Source organism: Telmatherina bonti, assembly GCF_933228915.1.
Source record: "Telmatherina bonti genome assembly, chromosome: 1".
Lineage (NCBI taxonomy): Eukaryota > Metazoa > Chordata > Actinopteri > Atheriniformes > Telmatherinidae > Telmatherina > Telmatherina bonti.
In genome coordinates, this window is record NC_136619.1 from 5,806,031 (window position 1) to 5,827,964 (window position 21,934).

General features: G+C 40.4%; 1 protein-coding gene across 1 annotated transcript in view; it reads left to right on the forward strand.

Moving 5' to 3' along the window:
- The window catches only part of znf536 (zinc finger protein 536), a 166,059-nt gene that overhangs the window by 47,668 nt on the left and 96,457 nt on the right, over positions 1-21,934 (forward strand). Inside the window, exon 3 of the mRNA XM_079243641.1 lies at positions 3,773-3,868. The gene's annotated coding sequence lies outside the window, so the exon portion shown is untranslated. The remainder of the gene's footprint in view (positions 1-3,772; positions 3,869-21,934) is intronic.

Here is a 21,934-nt window from a genome sequence, read left to right on the forward strand (position 1 = left end):
TCCAAATTCTCCAAATACTCCAAATACTCCTAATACTCCAACTACCCCAAATACTCCAAATACTCCAAATTCTCCAAATACTGCAAATACTCCTAATACTCCAACTACTCCAATACTCCAACTACTCCAAACTCTTCAATTACTCCAAATTTTCCAAATACTCCAGCGTAGGAATGAGAAAGATCACAAATGGAAATGTTTCCGTAACAAAGAAACTAATGATGGTTTGTTGTCCAGTCTGAAAAGAAAACATGGAGGAACTGGTCCACATCTCCCAAACATCGTAGTGTCGTGGACCATGGCTAGAAATGGAAACATCCGTGTTGCTCAGCTTCCATGTGGGATGATATGAACACAGACACAGAGGAGTGAAATGTGCAAGACTAAAAACAAAACGCATAATAAATAAATAAATAAATAAATAAAAACTGCATCCACCCAGGTGATATAAATATGTATTAAGCGTGTGTTGTGATGGCAACAATTAATGCAAATTCAGCACAAATTATATGAATTCTGCAGTCTTGCAATTTTGTTCAGTCACCACAACTTTTATGCAATTTTAATGAACTGCAATGTTGCTCTGCTGATATACATGCACCATCAATTTTATTATAGTGTTTATGATTATTAAAATGCAGACGTGTGTGAAAGAAGTAGAACCTAAATACTACCAAATGGTAGATGCCAACAATATGCCATGGAGGCATCCACCCTGCCTACACCAAAGAAAATAAGGAGAGTGTAATATCTGCTGTCTAAAGTCACCATAATAAAGAATGCTGAAATATCAGAGGGTGGATTTGAATGAATTAACATAATTATAACGAATGTAATAGATAATATTTTAATTAATTTCAGCTTGTATCACATAAAGAAAAACACAAAAACTTCACAAAAGTTGTAGCAAAACTGTTGAAGACATTTCAGGTTGGTAGAGAGGCAGGGAAGTAGAGAACTGAAAGGTCTGCGGTGAGCAGGACGTGATGCTTGTGAAGCAAGCGGCTGAACCATGGGCATCAAATGTTGACGCTGTCACACCGTGAGACATTAGCTGTCTCTTTAGAAAGGAAAACACATTTCAGAGGCCTTACTGGGAAACCGTGTGATGGTTTGTGTAGTGGACCAACCCAAGTCCTTCACTCGTTCTGCTGACTTGTTCTGTTGTAGTTTGTCTGTCTGTCTGAATAAACAGGTCGGTCTTACGCCTGCCTCTGTAAACACATGAAGTTCCTGAAGTTTTTTTTTAGATGAGGTTGAAAAAACATTTTAATTGAAGTATGCGGCACTAAGTCCATGAGGAAAAGACAGACAAACAAGTGATATCCTCTATAAATTTAGATTTCTCTTTGTTGGAAAGTAAATTTAGATGGCTTGATGATGACCAGCTTTCACACCAGAATGTGTTGCATGACTGCATAACATGTTTGATTACTGATCAAGTCTGCCAGGAGATGTAGATAAATGCACATGCTGCAGAAGGCAAAAGCTGGAATGTCTGCACATTTTGTGTGGAAACTGTTTAGTTTACAACAGAACTCTTCTCCCTATCGCCCCTGAAGAATTCTGCTCACATACTTAAGAGAACAGCAAATATGTTTCAAGAAACCTAACTCCAGCAATTTCCCATAAAAACATCACAGCAATAAGAAAATGTCTTCAGTGAATGTGTCTGCAAAGTTAAAGAATGCTCACACCGAGTGAATATGGAAGACAACTCCTGGAAAATAAGATTTTATGGCTCTCAAAGGAGGCCGGTCGATAGAAAGCGCGCGTGCTGCTTTCCACGTAGACTGAAGTTCAAATTTCACATTTTAACTATTTTATCTGCTTTTGAGTTCTTGACGTGTGGCTACACGTGCAGTATTTTATCATATCTCCATGCACTTTTCCCTCTATAGATATTACAGTAAATCCCTTTTGTAAAATATGTTTTTCAATTGTATTAAGGAAGAATACTTGATCGTATTTGTTCAGCAGAGGCAGTCAGCTGCCGTCCATGCCCACCTGTTTGGAAAGCAAAGACAGTTTGCTACTGCTGATGTCATTGTAAGGTTTAACAGAGAGGGAAGCAAATACTAACAAAACATTTTCACAGTTTTTAAGCAAAAACACTTTTAGCCCAATTTTTCAAATCTCATGTGTTCGTTGTCATCTTCCTTTTTATGAATAAATACAGATAAAGTCACTGTGTGCCGTGCTTATATGTTGAGTAGTGCTTGAAAGTCAGTCAAAACTGTACTCAATGGGCCCAGAAACACACTGAAAGGTTTGGATGCAATTCACATATAGGTCAATTAAATGCACCAACATCTGCTCTCTCCCCACCATTTGCATATAGCATTCATATGTTAATGATGTCCCTTGTTTTTTTTGTGTATGTGTGTTTTTGCCCGCATATGTGTATGTGCATATGTTTGTGTGTGCTATTTGTTTCTCTCTCTTTTTTTTTCCTGTACTTCCTCTCCTCCTCCCGATCTTTGTATCGCCTAACAAAAAGAGATACTGAAAATTTGGGTTTTTACTTCCCCGTTTGAAAAAAACAGATACGCCCGGCCTATTTTCACTTCCTCTCGCCTAACGATTAAAGGGGAGGTTAGACAAGTGCCACAGTTGTTCCACTACCATGCCCCTGATTTCAACAAGAAGCCCCTTTAACAGCAGAGAAGGCGATGCCCTATCTCTTCCCCAAGCAGCTTAATGCCTTATAAATCAATGATGACACAGATGGACTAGCGATAATCTATTTAGAATGCCTCACAGCAAATATTGTTGTGCAGATGATTAGCCAGCCAGTTATTTTAACTCAGACCCCAAAACCTAGTCTTACACTCCTCAGCTTTTACAATGAAATCTGAGATTTTACATTTTTTACATGTGATATAAAGATGGAAAAAATGAAGAAAATGGTGGAAAATTAGAGCGAAATCTTGTTTTTGAGGGACACACGTCTACATGTTTGCATACATGTTTGGGAGGAAGGATGTGAGTGTGTGTGATTTGGTAGCATGGGCTGTTTGAGGAACAAAAGACACCGGGTCTGGCGCTCTCTGCCAAGGCCATAATGATAATGCTTGTTTCTTCAAAGAAAGGGGGAGGCAGACCTTTAGTAAAATTGTATCTTCAGGGCATTTGTGCATGTGTGTGTGTGTGTGTTATGCAGTCTAGAGACACGAGGGGGGTTAATGGCAAGCCAGGGTCTCTGCCCCTTTTCATTGTCGATGGGTGTCAGTTTGGTGTGCGAGGGTGAGTCGGAGGGAGAGAAGAGGTGGAGCTGGAGGAAAAAAGAACAGAGGAGGAGTGCAAAAATGAAGTGGAGGTTGTCAGACGTTGCAACTGCTTGGAGGCTCTGATAAATATAAGCCCTTATTGATCGGTTGAAAATGAAAGATCCCCGTGTGGCGTGCAGTATTTAGCTTCTTGTCTGCCTCACGTCAGCGGTGGCCTTGCCTTGGAGGGATAGATTTTCAGCTGTGCCTCCGGGCACCACAGCACCCCGGCTTTGATTTCATCTTTAACCTTTTTCAGCTGCGTTCCCTTGACCTCTGAAGGAGCGCTTACTGAATTTGTTAGATTTCCATCTTGACATCGATCCTCTCCCCCCCCTTACACACACCCGCCCACCCCTCCACCTTATACTTGTCTTCCTTTCAACCCATCACTGTCTTCTTAAAGCTGTGTCCCCTGTCCATTTTGCTCCTCACCTCTCAGGTCTATATTTCATTCTCACCTCTTCTTCTAACCCCTCCCTCCCTTCTGTGTCTCCCTCTAGGTGGCTATTCCAGTACCCGGTAGTCAGTGAGGAGAGACAGCGAAAGGCCTCTTGATCCCAACAGGTTGTGCACCAGTATGCAGGTGGTGTATTAAGGTAAGTTTACATTTAGCCTGCAGAAAAACTGTTCTCAACTTCATGTTTTCTTTTCCTAAAACCCTGTATGTTATTTGCATCTCACACTGTATGAATAAAAGAACAAGTCACATTTACACACAGTTAAATGCACGCATACACACACACATTCCAACTGTTCGTCATTCACCCACCATTTAGTCTTATCCCCAAAGGCACTGTGTCTTAAACCAAAACACACACACACACACACACACACACATACACAGGCAGTCACACAGCTACAGTACACTGCTGCTATGTGCGCAGACAGAACTTGTAACAATCTGGATTGTGATAATCTATGATAATCATCCACCACATGCCACCTAAAAACGCACATGGGTGGCATTCAACACCCACACTGGTACATTGCTTCAGTGTATCTCATCTCCCTCTGCCGCCCTCCCCAATGTCACTACCTCTAACGTCAATGTCACCACTCTTTTCCTTATTTCTCTTTTATGTATGAGGAAGCTTGCTCTATAACACATGCTGAAGGGGGGGAAAGGAACGAATCTTGAACAATTTATGTTTGGCATTAGTGTAATTGAATCCCACTCATATATCAAAGTAAGAAAGTTCTGAGGTGTGGGTGATATAAATGCAAGGTAGGGATCCATGAAAACACAGACCTGTCCCTCCCCTTTCTCTTTTCATCCTGAACAATGTCTCCCATCTCTTTTTTTATTCTCCTCCTTTAGCTAGATGGATGATAAATTCCCAGCTACAGAGCCAGCAACAGCTGTTGGCAGACAGGCCTGATATGAGAATAGCAGCATAGGATGAGCGGGCATTAAAAATTAATATGCTATTTAGCCTAGGTGTATTTTAGGTATTTGACATTTTCATGTCCGGGACAGACTAAATTTATTCATAGTACAGAAAAAAAAGATAAAATAAATAAAAAAATAAAAGAAGAGGGATGGGTGGGGGAGCATGATGAGGGTGGGTGATGTAGGGAACTCTAAGTGAAGGCCATTCTAGTTTTATGGTCACCCTGTTTCACTTTGCTTCCCACTGCAGTGATCTGTGTATATGTGTGTGTGTGTGTGTCTCATCAGTCTGCTTTACAATAGAGCATAGGTAATTGTACAGCAAGAGTAATTTCTTGTCCAGAGAGCTAGCTTAACACAAACCGTTGGGCTTAAGGATTAGTGGATGTACATGCATTGCAACAGCTTGACTTAGATTTAGCATTAATATTAGCATTAAGGCTAACTCCATCTTCCATGAAATAGCTCATTTCATATTTAACAAGCAGCTCCTGCTCTTCCTTATCCTGCCTGCCAATCTGAAATCTTTTTTTTTTTTTTTTTACACCCAATGCTCCACACTGACCAGCATTAATGGCAGCGCACGCCTGCTCCTCCTCATCAAGATAGCTCTTTACTTCCACTTGATGCATCAACGGATTATGATGTTGAGGCGACCACATCTACCCATGTTCTGTTCTACAGGTACATCGGGGGCAACTTAGGGTTGAGTGTCTTTCCTAAGGACACTTCGGCACATAGTCAAGGGAAGCCTGGATTCTATCTCTCAACTTTCCAGTTACAAGCCAACTGCTCTTCCTCCTGAGCTACATGTCCCCTCGAATCGCACACATCTACATGAGATTTTGGCCTTTTAAGAGCTTCTGCTTCCTATCTAAACAGCTTGTGCAGAAGGGAGTCACACACCGAGATATACCCCACCTGTAGCTTTGCTAACAGCAGCATTCTTTGTGGCTTTTTCTCAATAGCTTCTGCAATGTCAAACATATATTTATGTCTAGAGATGCATCCCACCCTGTTATAAAACACCTTGTCAATGAAGACCAGGTCTGGACGCTGTGGTGGACAATACATGTGTAAAAATTATGTTCCCTGCTCTAAACCACACTTTCTGATTCTGAACCCATGTTTTTGGCATTTTCATTGTAGAAAATAGCCATGTCCTCAGGAAAGATGAACCTTCTCATTCAGGCATCTGTTGACCTTTGTCTTTGGACAAATACAGCTGCTGAGTCTAGTCTTAAATCTAGACCTGAACCTAGACCTGGCCAACTGCAGCAACCCCAGATCATAGACTAACCCCTAAAAAATTGTGCATAAATGCTGCATGACTTCATTTGTCTTTCGCCTTACACTGCTACTCCCATCACTTTGGAACAGGATACATTTGGTCTTGTCAGACCATAAGACCAATCTTTATGTTCCTTAGCAAACTGAAGCCTTTATAAATTTGTGCTATATGGATACACTTGACCCTGCGATGGACTGGCGAGCTGTCCAGGGTGTACCCTGCCTGTCGCCCAAAGCCAGCTGGGATAGGCTCCAGCTTCCCCGCGACCCTAAATTGGATTAAGGGGTTTAGAATATGAATGAATGAATGAATAAATGCACTCGAACTTGAACTTTTTGCCCCAATTGGACTCATTGATAACACGGGATTTTTTAAAGCTACACACTGGTTTACCTTGAGTTCCTTTCACCTCATGTGAGTGGAAAATCTTCTTACTTTCACCATATTTCTTCCAGGAAGACGATGGTTCCACCAGCATCCTTCCAGTTTCTGATTGGACAGTTCTTAACCCAGTTTTAGTTGTTTCAGGAATCTCTCCAGACATTTTCTTTGCTTGATGCCAATAATCTCACCCTTCTGAACCAGATTAACATCTTTTCCAAGCCCACAGGGTGTGTCTGACGTGGTTGTTTAAGAAAATAAAAGCATCAGTTAAATGTCTTTTGCAGCTGAAACATCTTTATTATGCACACATGAGTTATCCAATCAGAAGCTCTTTCCTGTTTGCTTTGCTAAATCCTGTGGGAACTTTTTCTTTGGATGTGCCAGGTATTTTCTTTCATTTCACCTTCATGCTTGAGTCTGCCAGTAAGGACTAAATGCAGTTGTACCTGAGGAAGCAGACCATTTAACACATGTTTTCAGTGACACACATTGGCATACACAGGATGGAGCTGCTCGCCATAAAGTAAAAACATTTCACTCTCAGGTTGAGCCCAGTCAAAACATTTATTTGGGATAATTAGAAAACTATTGAGGTTTCAGCTATAATACATTCATTTTATGACTTAGCCCTCACCTTGATGAACATCATTATATTGGTTGCCATGGTTGCATGTAAACAAACATTCTACAATAAAAGTTTTGTCATTTCTCTTTTTGCTGGTAAAAGCAATAATAACACCACGGCGAAATGTTCGATGATGGCGGTGGGTGTGTGACTGACTTACTGAGACAAACTGACAGTGATGGTGAGAAAAAGTGGTCGTAGCTGCGATGATAAAGGGGCAGCCATGTTGGAATTGGAGGTGTGGATCTTTAAGGCTCACTTCTGATTCTTAACCTGAAATTGGACTTTTGGGTTTACATTCAATTTAATTTTCACAGCTTGGCATAGCTGTTATTTTGGTTATTTATCCTCTCATACTACATTCCACACAAGCTTGGAAGTAGAAACTATTCAGGTCCAAGATTAACATGCAATCATCCCACCCTGGACCCCCCAGGACAAGGTTTGGGATTATTTTAAAGTCTCTAACTCTGTTCATATGTTGGCACAAGTCATGTCAAGCGTGCAGAGAAGATGAGCTGGAAAAAACTGCAGACATTTTGAAAGTATGAAGAAATACATCATTGTCCCCAATGTTTGAGGAGACAAAACATTTGAGATGTGAAGCTGCGTTAAGGAGGCTGTAGAGTGTGCCTGGTGGAATCCCGCAGTCGGGGTGACAATGCCTCTCTTTGTTTCTGTCTTTTTTTTAAAAATGGCTCAGAAGTTTTAAACTTATGCTCAACTAAATTTTAAGTTTTAAATCTGAGTCTTTTGGAGGATTTCCCCCTTTCTGCTTCTCACTGGCTCCTTCTGCTCCTTTTAATCACCCTTTTGGTGAATAATAGCCAATGCTGCTCTGGTACATGTCTATATCCTCCTCATCCTCACTTTCTAAATGGTGTGAAATCTTAGCCATGAGAAAAAAGAATAAAGAAAGAAAAACAAACAAACAAAAAAAGCATTTTCACCTCCTACACCAGCCATATGCATGCCTTCTTTTTTGGCTACACGCTACCTCTTTCAGTGCTTCTTTGAAATAGTGTGTGTTTGTGTATGCAGGGGGTCACGGATCGTCCACTGTAAACCGATCAAGTGTTTTTCAGCTCTTTTTTTTTTTTTTTTCTAATAACAAGTTACAACCTGTCCATTTTCTGTGCAAATCTGTGCTTTTTTTATTTTAAGTGTGTGTGTGTGTGGGGGGGGGGGGGGTGGTTAAGACTCTATCAGGAAAACAAAAAAATGAATTTGCAATTCAAAGCTAAGAGTTTGTGTAGAGATCTGACATTTATTGGGTTATGATGCAGTAACCGAGTTCCAATATGATTAAATAATGTTAAAAGAAAACATATTTATTATACATAATCATAAACATAGTTGTGGCATTTACACTGTTTATTACACATGTGACATTCACTACGGTCTTATAGCAGTTGCTGATATTGTCCAACGTCAGGCTGTGTTATGTAATTTATTGATTTGTGTCTTGACACGACTTCCTCCTTGTGTGTGTGTGTGTGTGCGCACACATGGAAAAGAAAATAACTACAAATATGAATGTAGTGTTTCAGCATTTCACATTCACAAAGTGAGTTTTAACAGAACAAAGAGTGTGTGGAGATGGGGATGTATGTTGTAGGAGTCGTACATGAAAACCATCCAGGTGACCCGAGTTCTTCTTCTGTCAGGGTTTTTAGTGAAACTTATTAGTTGCTATTAACTCTGGCTTTCATTTGCAGCCTTCTCAGTAAACATCTTTCTCACAATGAAAAGTGTGGAGTATATTCAGTGCTTGGCAGACAGATAAAAACCAATGATATTTTGGGAAAAATTAAAGAGAAAACAAAGTGCGACAATGTCTGTGAGCAACTAAGACCACACACTACATTAGATAAAAGCTTATTTATGAAGGTTTCCACCAGAAAACAAATGATGGCATTGAAACTGCAGCTGTTGGTGAGCAGAGAAGATTTTTTAAAACTCGGTCTGGAGCGTCAGCCCCATCTGATGTTCTTATGGAATGTGCACAAATGAAAATTATCGTGGATTAATGCAGTGGCTGTTAGAATAACTATTGAAGGTTAACTGTCAGGTTAAGCTGCCAGTTTAATTCAGGAAACTTCCCAGTGACTGTTGGGACAGACTCCAGCTTCCCGCGACCCTGAATGGGACTAAGCGGATAGGAAAATGGAGGGATGGATTTATTTTGTTTTTAGTATTTTGCTGATGCGACATGAGCATACGACTTGGTAAGATCTCTTATATCTGGCGTGAGAAAGTTTACTGTCAGGTTAGTCAGGATTGTTGAACTCAAGTCCTTTTCTATGCTGAACTAAACCAAGTCTTTGAACCACACACCAGGATGATGATGGTAAAAAGTCAGATTTAGCTGATGCCATCAGATGTTTCTACACTAAAACTCTCCTCTGGATAAAGAGATGAGTAGGTGAGATGATGCCACTAAAAGCCGGTTTAAACACATATACTCACACAGTGTGAAGCTGTGTTCCCTAAGTCATCCACAGTCTGACGATAAAGATTCACTAACACCTTTCATTGACTTCATTTATACCTCTGCTTTGCCAATCAGTTACCTTCCACCTCGCCCCGATTTCTCCCTCCGTCTCACTGTTTCAGCTCCTTGTCTGCTAATTTTCCTGTTCCCACTTTCACCTCCCCCCCTCGCCTCTTTCTTTTACCTTGCTTCCACACTTGGCAGAAACTTCCTGCTACAGCACAGTACTGTATATACACTGACGGTTATTACCTTGGGGAACGTTTAGTAGCTCTGTGTTTAACACCATAACCTCCGCTGCATCAGCAGTGGCAACGGAGTAGAAAAACCCGGGAGGCGGAAACCAGAGACGGCTCATGTTAGGCAAGCGTTCGACTGATCACCACAATAAAAACGACAAGAGAGAAAGGGAAAGGGAGCGTATAGCAACTGATCATTTCAGCCTATTGGATGATCAGTCATTCTTAAGGGGAGGGATAATTTCTTGCGATATCTCTCACTTCAAAGTAAACAGAAATCAAAGCCCTTGACGCTCTGAGACAGAAGCACTATATGAAAGAAACTATCTTAACAGCCGCTTTCATTCCTGCTCTTTGTTTCCTCTTTATTTCCCATTGATTTCACATAACTAGTGTTAAGTGAAACTATTCCAGATACAATGGATCCACTTGACTTTCTGTCTGCCAGATAGGTGGTGATTTGCTTCCAGTACTGTCAAATAAAGATTCTAATAATGATCAGACTTGTTATCCCTCCAACAAATGGGAAGTCAAATTGAAACATCAAATAAAGCTTCTCTCTCTCTCTCTCTCTCTCTCTCTCTCTCTGTATTTATGAATTGTTACCAGTTTCTGTTACTCTGTGTTTGCAGTGTCAATGCCCAACATGCCTTTAAGGCTAAAGCCACTTTAGCTTCCATATGAGGTGTCCACCAAGCCAACCCAGTCCAACCCAGTGGTCTCCGACTGCTGGTGCAACGTCCGTTGGGGCCACATCCACCAATACACTTATACACAATGTGTGCATGTATATAATTGTTCAGAGAGCAGCAGGGAGAGTAGTCGAGGATCTGCATGTGTGTAAAATGTACCATGTCTTAATGTGACACATTTTAGCGCTGACCGTGTGTTTGCCCCCCCCCCCCCCCCCCGGCCCAGCTAGCTGCCTGCACGGCAGACAACCAGTGCAAAAGAGCATCATTGCAAGTTTCCTCGAAAAGTCTAATCAAAGTAACTTCAGCGTGTTAGTACCACGCGGCCCCATCCCCCCTCGCATCCTCTGTCCTTCCTCTTAGCCCCCCTTCCTCCTTTGTGGCATTGCTCGCCTGCCTCGGCAAGTTTCCTGAATTAAACTGCCGGCTTCCTGTTCTTTTATATGCACAGCCACATCTGGGGAGCCCGCTCACAGGGCCCCGCCGCTTAATAACAATCACCTTCCCTTTCACTCGGCCCTGATTGTTTCTAATTCGCCCTGACAGATAGTAGCTGACAAGCCGCCCGCGCCTCCCTCCCTCCGTGACCCGAGCTCACTCAGCACACTTATAAGGCCTGTCATTTTTAATATTTGATTTTCACTTCGTAAAAAGTTATGTGTTTTAGAGCTGCCACAGACACCCCACCCCCCCAATCACATGATGAAATCACTATTTAACTGAACCCACATCCAACGGCACCCCCCCTCACCCCTTCCCTCACCCCTTCCCTCTTTTTTCTCATCGTTTTTTAAGGCTTCAGCTCCATTTATTATTCCTCGTCTTTCATTAATTGTCTTTATTTTCACTTTCTTCCACCCTTTGTCATTTCCCCCTTTCCTTCTGACTTGACCGCTCAGATCCCCACCCCCCCACCACCACCTCAACACACACACACACACACACACACACACACACACACACACACACACACACACACACATCTCCCCTAGACAAGGCAAGTGGAGACTGGAGTAGCAGGATTGTTACGAGTCATACGTGAAGCCGTCTGTAACCCACACAACACCGTGTCTGCTGACATGTTCGTTCAGGTGCACACAACACGAAGCTCCACTGCTACGTACAGCTGCATGTATCCAAAAATGACCACTTCCATCCATCAGACATGCATCTTACAGGCTCCCAGCATTATTTGCTTTCCATTGATTCCCATTAGAGAGATATGGGGCCATGTAAAATGCATATCAGGTAGGCTGATCATTAAATGAAAGGATGGATTCATCGACAGCTTGATGGATGACATTTTGCTAAGCAATCCATACAGCCCTTCAATAAAAATACAATTTGGAGCTCAAGACAAAGAAAAAAAAAAGAAGGGAAAGGAATGAGAGCAGGGTTAGAAGATGCAGATGATCCACATAACAGTGCTAAGGATGAAAGCCAAAACAAAACAGACACAACATGGTTTGTTTGTCCATCCGTTGAGCTGATAAGATCAATAAATCATCTAGCACCTCTGAAAACACCTCTGTTCTGTCTTTGCATTCAGCTTTGTGCACCCAAACATTGTCTAACAAATACACTCCCCGCTCAACTTCACCCCGCCCGCGAAGACGTGCTTCCGAGTCGGGACACTGAGGTGCCCGGGGCGCACCCACTGCCATTCTCGTCTTTACCCAGTGACAAAAACACAACTAATTGGAGTACCACTGCATGTTTTCACTAAAGGCACAATTTAATTACATTTGAGCTGGGAATGAGTATTTTGGGAATGTCTGTATGTTCATTCAAACAAATGGAGCGAATGAAAAGCAATATTTGTTTTGCTTTGATTAACAAACGTGCAGGGTAATTTGTCACAGAGAAAGAAAAAGAGTGAGGGCAGAAAATCTCTTTTTAACCCCCAGCTTTCTAGTGGCGAACTGCTTTCACTCGGCTCCTCACGCACGCAAGCATACATCCAGATACATATGCAGACTTTATCCTCCCATTTACATCTTCTTCTGTCCAACTGGCAACTTTTGCTGCTGGCTTTAAGGTTCAGACCTCCTCTGTTTTCTTTCCTCCTTTCCGGACGTGTCTCTCTGCCTGCAGTTGGTGCTTTCTGGCCTTCCTGTTCATAAATCCTTTAATAATAACTCAGTGAATAATGTAAAGAGTATTGTTTTCTCTAAGGTTGTATTAATAAACATGAAAGAATTTATTTGTCTTCACTAAAGCATGATTAATGCACATTAATGTCTGGATATTGCTCACTCTGCCCTGCATCATCAAACACATATTACCCCCACCCCCATACTGTCTCTGCCACCAAAAGAAAAAAAAAAAGACCTATCATTGTTAAATATTTATGGCATAATATTAATGGTTTTGTAAAGAAAATAACACGTTATTAATCCACTGATTAACAACTGATTAACCTTTTTTATTAAACACGTGATCCGTGCATCATCGACTCAGGATGTGTCGACTGACTGCACTGCAGAATAATTATTTTTGTGTCCTTTCTAATTGCAAAAATCGCTTGGCTGAACTATATGCACTTGCAAATGTGTTTTTCTTTTTCTTTGCCTTGACACGTTCAAAGATATACCACTCACATATATTCAGAATATAATTGTATGTAGCTGAGATGACAATGAAGGACAAGGGAAAGGAAGACAAAAAACATACAAACATTCTTTCACTGGGGGGAGAACAAGAAAGCACCCAAATTTAGAAGCAGATCTTTTTTAAAACAATGGGGTTTAATTCACATATCCGTTTATTCTGCAGTCACTGGCATGGGGTGGGAAAGTGGAGTGAAAACACAGCTGAGGACAAAACATCTTCTCTTTTCTGCCTCTGCTCATCTCAGAGCTATTGTCTGCGTATTTTTAGTTCTCGTCAACTGAAAGACAATCATGCTATGTTTTCTTACATGGTGAAAGATGACCTCAAGTTGGAGACAACCGGATTAGACACAATGTGAATCTGGAGTTCATATCTACCTTGTATCTGGTTTTTCATTGTGTTAAATTTGTTGAAATGATTGGCTTCTGGCAGCGCTCTTTAGGTGGCAGTCTTATTTCACTGATGGCTTAATACATGTAAGACAAGAGTATTTCCTGATCAGGATATTCGACATGTTAATTTCAACCATTTATTTGGCTGTTTAGTTTCCCTTGTAAGAACACATCGTACAGAGAATACAAGCTTTGGGAATTCACATGAAAATTCACATTTTCATGTGAGGCATGCCTGCAGTAATCCAACATAACATGAACCTAAGACATAGCTGGTATTTGTATGGAAAGGTCACTGCTGCGATTTTCCCAGTTTTAGCTGAAACAGCTTTGTCTAACTTGGTTAAGACTCTTTGCATCAGTGTTTAGTTGTGCTCGGTTTATCTCTACTGTCACTCTACCACACACAGTAAACACAACCCAAACAGGAAATGTCTTTCATCATTTACCAGGTAAACTGAACTGCACGAGGTGACCTGACTGATAAGCATGTGTTCAGACCAAAGCAGGGACTGCAGGTTTTCCTGCCTTCTCTTGACTTTCACTCTGACTCATGTTGGCCTTGGAATTAAAAGTCTTCACTGAGGTGTGAAGAATAATAATATAGTATAATATAGTAGTGTAAGTTATAGTTATAGTATAGTATTATAGTAAAGTGGTGAAATACACAGTAGGAGATATAAAAAAACTATCTTTTCAGCGCAGAGAAGGCTGATGCCCAAAAATGAGAAACTAGGTATAACATCTGCTCTGAAAAGTGATACTGTGGGATAAAACAAGCAGGTTCTAATCTGTATCCCTGCTATGGCTTCAGATGGGTCTTTTATTCACTTTTATTCACTTTCATTAAGCCTCACATTTGACACCAAGATAATTCTTTGAAGAGAAAAAGCACTTTGTGTTCTTGCATAAGTTGGCCAATGTCTTGCCAAATATGCTGTTTACTGTCCATCTCCTGTCCATGCTTGTATCTTTATATGTCATAAAAATGATTTTCTGTTCAAATATTGTAAAGAGAGAACAGAAATGAACAATATAGGTTTATACAAATGTATTTATATTTTATTGTATAAAAAAAAGCAAAGAAAAGAAAAGGATGGAATTATTTTGCAGACTTTTTCCCTTTGTCTGTCTGAGATCCTGTTCCAGAAAGCTGTTCAGGCTTCTGGGTTTTCCTGCAGAAAGCGTCGCCTTCCTACGTCAGGCTTTCTCTTCTAACTCCTGTTTTTTTATTCTTATATCCACGAAAGCCACAACAAACCCAAAAGAAAAGCAAAATCTTTCATTCATCCTCGTCAAAAGTTCTGCTCCTGAGACTCGGACTGATCTTGGAATCTCCAGTTGTCCTTCTGTCAAAGCTTTGCTCTCTCTGTATCTAGATAGTCAAATCTATATATATATATATATATATATATTTTTTTTTTTTTTAATGCGGTGATCCAAGTGAATTAGCTTCTACAAGATGGACGCACGGTTTGGCTGCGATTCTTAGAAGTTTCCAGGTTCAGTTTTTGGTCATTCTGTGAAAAGGATGTTTGTTTGTGTGTGTGTGTGTGTGTGTGTGTGTGTGTGTGTTTTCCTTCATTTTCAAATTGGATTTTAGGTCCTCTTGAGAGCACAAGGCTATTTATAGTGAGCTCATACAGAGGTGGAATTTGCCGTAATTAGGAAAGCAGGAAAGGTAGTTAATTCAACTTTTCCAATCACTTTTTTAATCTTCTGTACTATTCCTGAAACATATACATAGTGTGGAAGGTACATGAGGCATAAGCCTCTTATGACTAGTGCAGACACAACACTGTCAGGAGGTTTAGGCATGGTGTGGACCTTCTGTAATTACTGAGGGATTGCTAAGCAGATATGACTGTGCTCTCTGCAGTTGGTGCTGGGTCAGACGTGGCCTTTGGGATTATCTGGGAGAAGCATATTTTAAAAACACTGAACAAACTCCTACAGGCGTTTGGAGAATGCACTTTTCTACTGAGTACTGATTGATTGCTGCTAATTTAAGTGGCCCCATTAGTTCTATCAGATATGTGGAGTAAGAGAAACTTAGGGTTTATTTCCGTGCCACTCTGCTCTCTGCAGCTGCAGCAGCTTTTATACAACTCCCTGATCTGTTGACTAGCATGTAGTATTTTATTGTTTGATCTAAGTTCATGTTTATATGAAGTTTATAAAGTTCTGCTTTGTAGGAAAAACATATGAAGACTTGTTCTTAAAGGCAACGAGGAGGAATTGAATGTTTGGAGTGTCATAAGGATATAAGTAATGTGGTCTAATTTATATGTTATCACCAGATTTCAAGTTGTGTGATGAAGCTTGTTCAGCTGGAGCTGCTTTACTCCGGCTTATTCAGGCATCTTTTATAGAAATCTTTCTGTGCTGAATCTTCACACATCGGTCGCAGCAACACTGGAATCATTAGAGCTCCTCATTTTTGTCTACATCTACACACAAACAATGAAAAAATAGAATCATAAAGTTCCTGGATGGATTGAAGGAGTCTTTGGAAACTTTGCGATACGTCATTGAACACTCTTAGAGTGACAAGCATAGAAATTACAACAACAACAATAAAAAAAAAAACAACAACAAGATCATCAGTTTTATTTATCAGTCTATGCAACAATGTTTTTATACAAAAGAAAAAAAATGTATTTGTTTATTTTTTGTTCATCTTACGAATTATTTTCATAAACTCTGATCATAAACTAAATATCTTTCAACTTTCAGAGTTGACATCGTCCAGAAACCAAAAGAAAAAACACAAAGAAACAACAAAGTATTCAGTCCTGTGTTAAAATATTGTTTTTTTTTTTGTTTTTTTTTTTACTTTTTTACCCATGGATGCAAGTAAAAACAAAAAAGACACATTGCAAATATTATTAGACATTATTAAAATGATTAAATTTTAATAGATACTGAAGTTATACTGGGATCTTTAAATTCCAATTTTGCCACTGCACTAAAATAACTAAGATGTTTTTATAAAACATTTTTTTTTTTTCTTTTTGTTTTACAAGATATGCGGTGGAGCTTTACAGGTTGGTTCCTCTTCTGCTGACACATTTCTTTATCAAATATCAAACTTTTCAAAAATAAATTAACACTTAAATTATTAATATTATTATACAATATTAATAATTAAAAATATGCAGCAGCAAAGGAACACGTTGCTGTTTAGCTTGTTGTAGACAACAAAGGGTTAACCTTAAACTGTGCTGGGTAAATTAAGCCCTGTAGAAGTGAAACATTTGTGCAGATATAGGAAACCTGTATGATCCCATTCAGATTAAACCCCCCCTGTGTGAGATAGAAGAGGAAAAACAAGGTGAGCAGAAACATTCCTCATCTCAGGAGCACAGCGGTCTGTCACTCTGCCGGCAACACATTAGATTTGTCACAGAACAAATAGAGACATGTCGAGCGCAGTCAAAACACTTCGAACCGATACAAGTTTCTGTGGGAGGAAGACATTTTTGCCTCCTTGTCACCAGCTGGAGTTTGGACGTACCACCGCAGGAGTTTCGGTGACAGCCCAGTGAAGGCTGCTTTGTTTTCCTAAGTCATCTCTATTCCCTTTAATGAGCCATTATGGTTGTGTTTTGTCTCAGTTGTGTTTGTTGGCTGGCTGAGTTTCTGAGAGGCAAGGCAGGGGGAAATGGGTATCGGGTGGTGAGGTGTCTTTAAACATCCCTTCTGCATTTCAGAGAAAAGAGATGTTTGGAAAGAGATATAGAAAGTGAAAAAGTGGGACAAGAATTTCCAGGAAGTTTTTTACCAGTAAATTGTGTTTCTAAGAAACCTGCATTTAAATGATGCTTTTCCACTTTGTCAGCTCACTTTAAGACCACAGTTAAACAATTTTACCTTCTCTTTGCTCCAAAGGAGAGCAGTCAGTGTCCCACAAAAAACAAAAGCATGCACAAGCCTCGGAAAGGAAAGAGCAACTAACTGCCTGAGCTTGTGTCACTCCTCACCGTTTCCCAAATCAAAGCTTGTTTCTGGAGGCCAAACACCAAACAGTCTCCCTCCCGATCCACCTTTCCTTTTGTCTCATCTGTTTGCCTGGAGACGCGATGAGCTTCTTCGCCTTCGCATGGGGTAAACTGTAACGGAGTGGAATGGAAAGTGATGGGATGTTGAAGGGGGAGATGAGGGGAGTTGGGTGGCAAAGCAGACATTGTGACAACCCACCTGTCAGCAGGTACTCAGTATAATTGGTAAACGAAGGCCGCAGGACGGTAGTGGGGCCCCTTCTCTTCTCTTGTCTTCTTCTTGGCTCTTTTTTCTTTTTCCCTGAGTTTTTGAAGTCACCAGGCAGTTGTTAGGAGCTGCTTTCTTTCTTGTTTGGTACATTTAGAGACAGAGGCCAACCAAGAGAGGAGAAAGAAGAAAGAGAAGAACATGTCATATAAATTGTTCACCAGTAAGTTCCCAAAATGTAGAATCTGTAGGAGTGGTCAGCCATACTCGTACATTTCATTGGGTCTTGTGATTGTATATATATATATTTCTCATCCATGTTAGATTCTTCTTCTCTCTCACCACCAATTCCAGCCATCAGGCTCTGTTTGCCCGCTAATGAAACATATTCATCTTCATCGCACTCTCTTGTGGCTCTCATACTCACTTTACAGCATAGTCAATTAAACCCTTAGGGGCCACTCTGTGCGTAAAAGGATATATAATGCTTTGACATTTCAGTGAGTCCACATTAGGCACACCCATAGAGCATTTGGGTTGGATGGGAAAGAGTCATAGTCAAGCCTAGAGGTAGAGGAAAGCCTGTCAGAGGGATTGGGTCTCTTGTAAGCTAGTTAGCTCTTTGGATTCAGTTACTTATGCTGATGTAAGAGGGCAGTTGTAAGCTGATACTCAATCTCTCTGTGACCCCTACACTGGCTCTCATTCTCATATTAGGCTATGTGAAGTCGTATATAGTGTAACAATAGACTAATAAATAACTAAAATGGACTTAACTCGATAGAAGAGTGTGTTAGTGTTGTGGATCACTATTTAAGCTTCTTAAATTTTCAGAATACCCTTCTTGGGACTTGTGCTATCTTCTGTATTCTGTGATGGCCAGCTCGTCGGCTGCTCCTAGAGATTCATGCAGTCATTGGAACAAGTGGGGTCAGCAGTGTAATGATGCAAAGAAAGTCTCGTAACAGGCCTACTGCTCTGCTCTTGTGTGCATGTCTCCTGGGCTGGTCGCTGATCTTAGGTCTCAGTAGCACGAAACAGCTTGGCAGGGCCAACTCTTCCTGAAGGCGGTGCCGTACTCTCTACCCTGTCAAAAACTTCTCTGACCATGAGGCTTTCACTTCTGTTAGTAGAGTCTGGCTGCAAATGCCAAGTTAACACCATTTTCTTGAAGCCAGCTTGGTACCCAGTTAAGGTCATAACATGTTCACTGGAATTCTTGGTTTTGCAGACTGACTGGGCCATGATGTGGCTTAAATTAAAATGTTCATGATTCAAAGTTTGGTTGGTTTGGTCTGAAGATACTAGCTGCATGTTCCTTACATTTTTTCACAATATAAAAGTAATATTTGTAAGTTTCAACAAACAACAATTTTTTGTTGTTTGTTTTGTTGTGGCGTTTGGGGGTGTTTCCATTGAACAGTGTTTCAGCACATTAGCCTCAAGTCGTAGTTTCTTTAAATCTCGTTATACTTGCGAGAGTTCAGGAAACTGCGGTTGATGCAAAGCAGCCACTTAGCGTTATTTTGGTGTTTTCTATTTGCTGCTGAGAATTTGCTGCGGCTTTTTGAAGCTTTTCTCCCTAATTTTCTTCTGTAAAACTCTGAAAATTGCAGTTGTTTGTTCTACACTGTGCCATCTATACTGGAAATGAACTGATCCTGACCCCAAACGTCGCGGGACAAGTAAATTCCAGTGGTGTTTCCATTACACTATTGCGATATGTTTCTACATCGAAACATCTGAAAACACTTCATGAGAGTGTCTAAACTTTTTAGTGAAATTTGAGACTTTTTTCTAAATGTAGTTGTTTCCATTAGTTTTTTTTTATTGCGATATTTAGTTTTTGCGCAATTCTTGGTGTGATGGGAACGCACCCACAGCTGAGAACATGAGCAGAAATAATAGTCACTGCCGTGGCTTGACACAAACCAGCAAACAAAACTCAACTAAAGGTACGTAAACTGCTCCTCTGTCAGAAATGTTGCAACACTATTTAGAATTTATTTATATTTAAAATAAATAAATAAAAAGGTAAACTGAAAAGCAAAAGACAAGCCTTGATTTTCTGGCTTCTAAATCATGGTAAAGCTACATCTGCTGCACATACACACAAAAAGAAGAAATTAAAAAACAGACAAAACCATCAAAACTGTAACAAAGGATGAAAAACTGAAAAAAATTCCATCATGCATATCTTTACCAATTGTAATATTACTATATTTTGTATGGCAAGAGATTATAGGACAAGTAATATTACACACATATAACAAGTTTAAGAGCCCTCCTGGGTAGTAGTGACTCTGCATCATCATGCAAGACAACCAAGTTCAAGCTCCATCTGACTCCATGTTGTCAACAGACTTTTTACATGAACACGGTTAGTTTCCGTTGATCAGAGTAAGAAACAACATATACATGTTTTCAGTTGGAATTTAATACCTGCTATAGGGCATGTGGTTACGGAGGTAATGTGAATTATTATAAAATATAACGTGAGCGTCCCACAGTTGACATACTTAATGCAACACATCTTGTGAAAGTTGATTGCTTTAAAAACTTACATTTTTTAAATGATTTTTTTTCTCATAAAACACAGCATGAATATTGTTACAATAATATGTCAACATTTATTTGCTAGTCAATTGCGTAATTTTAAAGGACACATACGAATGTTTCAATCTGTTAAAAAAAAGACTTTTTCTGGGGTTTTTCTTCTCCATACGTGATCATGTTTTGCCATCAAACTGTTTATAGATAAGACCAACATGAGCAGGAAATCACAGCGGTTAGTGAAACTGCTTTTAGCGTGTGCTGTTTGTTGCTCAGTGATTCACAGTTAAAACCTGGAGAAAACTTTGAGGAATTTTTTAATCCCCAGGTCCAGGATACGGCCCTTAACTTGACTGATATTGTATTCCCTCAATCATGTCCTTCTTTCACAGCTGAAGGATCAAGCTTTTAATTCACATCAAGCTATCTCACATCTTGCATTGAAAGAGGATAATGCAGTTGTGTTTTGCTGAGGATACTAATTTAGTCTGTTTTATGGTGGATTGTACGTGATTCCAATTTGCTGATTGTGATTGTATCAATAGGCTGGTGTGGGTATGTGTGGCTAAGGTAAACTCTGTTTGGTATGCCCAGACATCCACATGCAGAACAACAGCGTTCAGCTTTTGTTGTCTTCCGCTGCTCTACAGGGGTTAGAAGGCATCACATATGAACAGATACGTTTCAGATTAGTTATTGTTGTTCAGCACCAATAAGCTACAATTCCAGAAAACGTCTTGCTATTCTAATTTACTCTGGACAGAGAATTTATGCAGAGATTTAACAAATAACATGCAACTGTGTTACTGATTAAAGCCAATGCATCGTTTTCCTGCTCTATATCGCTTCTTTGCTCTGCTGTTCTGCCGCCACATCGACAACTGATTTCTCCCAGGCGAAGGTTGCTTGTTAAATGTCTGTGTTGAAACAAGAAGTTTGAAATATAAAGCGCTATATCTATTTATATTTGTATGTGTAAACTGATTTAAATTGCTCTTTGAGCCTTGCAGAATGGCACTTTAAATGTTAAATGGGGGTTGAAGCCTGCCTGAACTAATTTGTAGGGCTTTGCACCATGTTGACATTTAAATGTGATAAGAATAGCAAACTGTACCGCCGACCTATTTTGAAGATGCTTTTGGAATACATTCACATCAGCTGTGTCCTATAATTAATAAAAAAAGACAGGCCTCCCGTGCTCTAGATTTGATTATAATACAACCTTATAACCACACCAGGGATAGATGAGAGGAGACGAAGAGGAACTGGGGTAGAGAATAAAGGAGAAGAATAACAGGAATAAAAACAAGAGAAATGATGGAGCTAGGAATTAAGAGGGAGGTGGATTGCGAACACCTGGTCTTTGAGGCAGATTGCGTTGGCTGGCTGCTGTGCTATCACATTACTCTGATCCTGCCTCTCTTGTTTGTCAGAGAATTGAAAGAGAGAGAGAGAAAGTGAGAGAGTAGGTGGGGTGGTGGGGTCTAAAAAATCAGCATGCAAATAACACCACATTGTTAACTTAATCAGATGCAGGGGGAGAAAATATGGAGAGGGATGGAAGGAGCATGGTGGGGCCGGGGGAAGAGGGGGGTGTCGAGGCAGAGACGGGTATGAGGTGATGGGAGACGGTAGAGGCCACGCAGATTACACCCACCCACAGCCCGGCTCCACCCTTCATCTCTGCTAACAGGAGGACCCGCGGCGTGTTCATACCACCACCAAACCTCTGGTCGGCTTCGGGAACAGCTGGCTGTGACGCTCAATGCTGTGGCCAGAC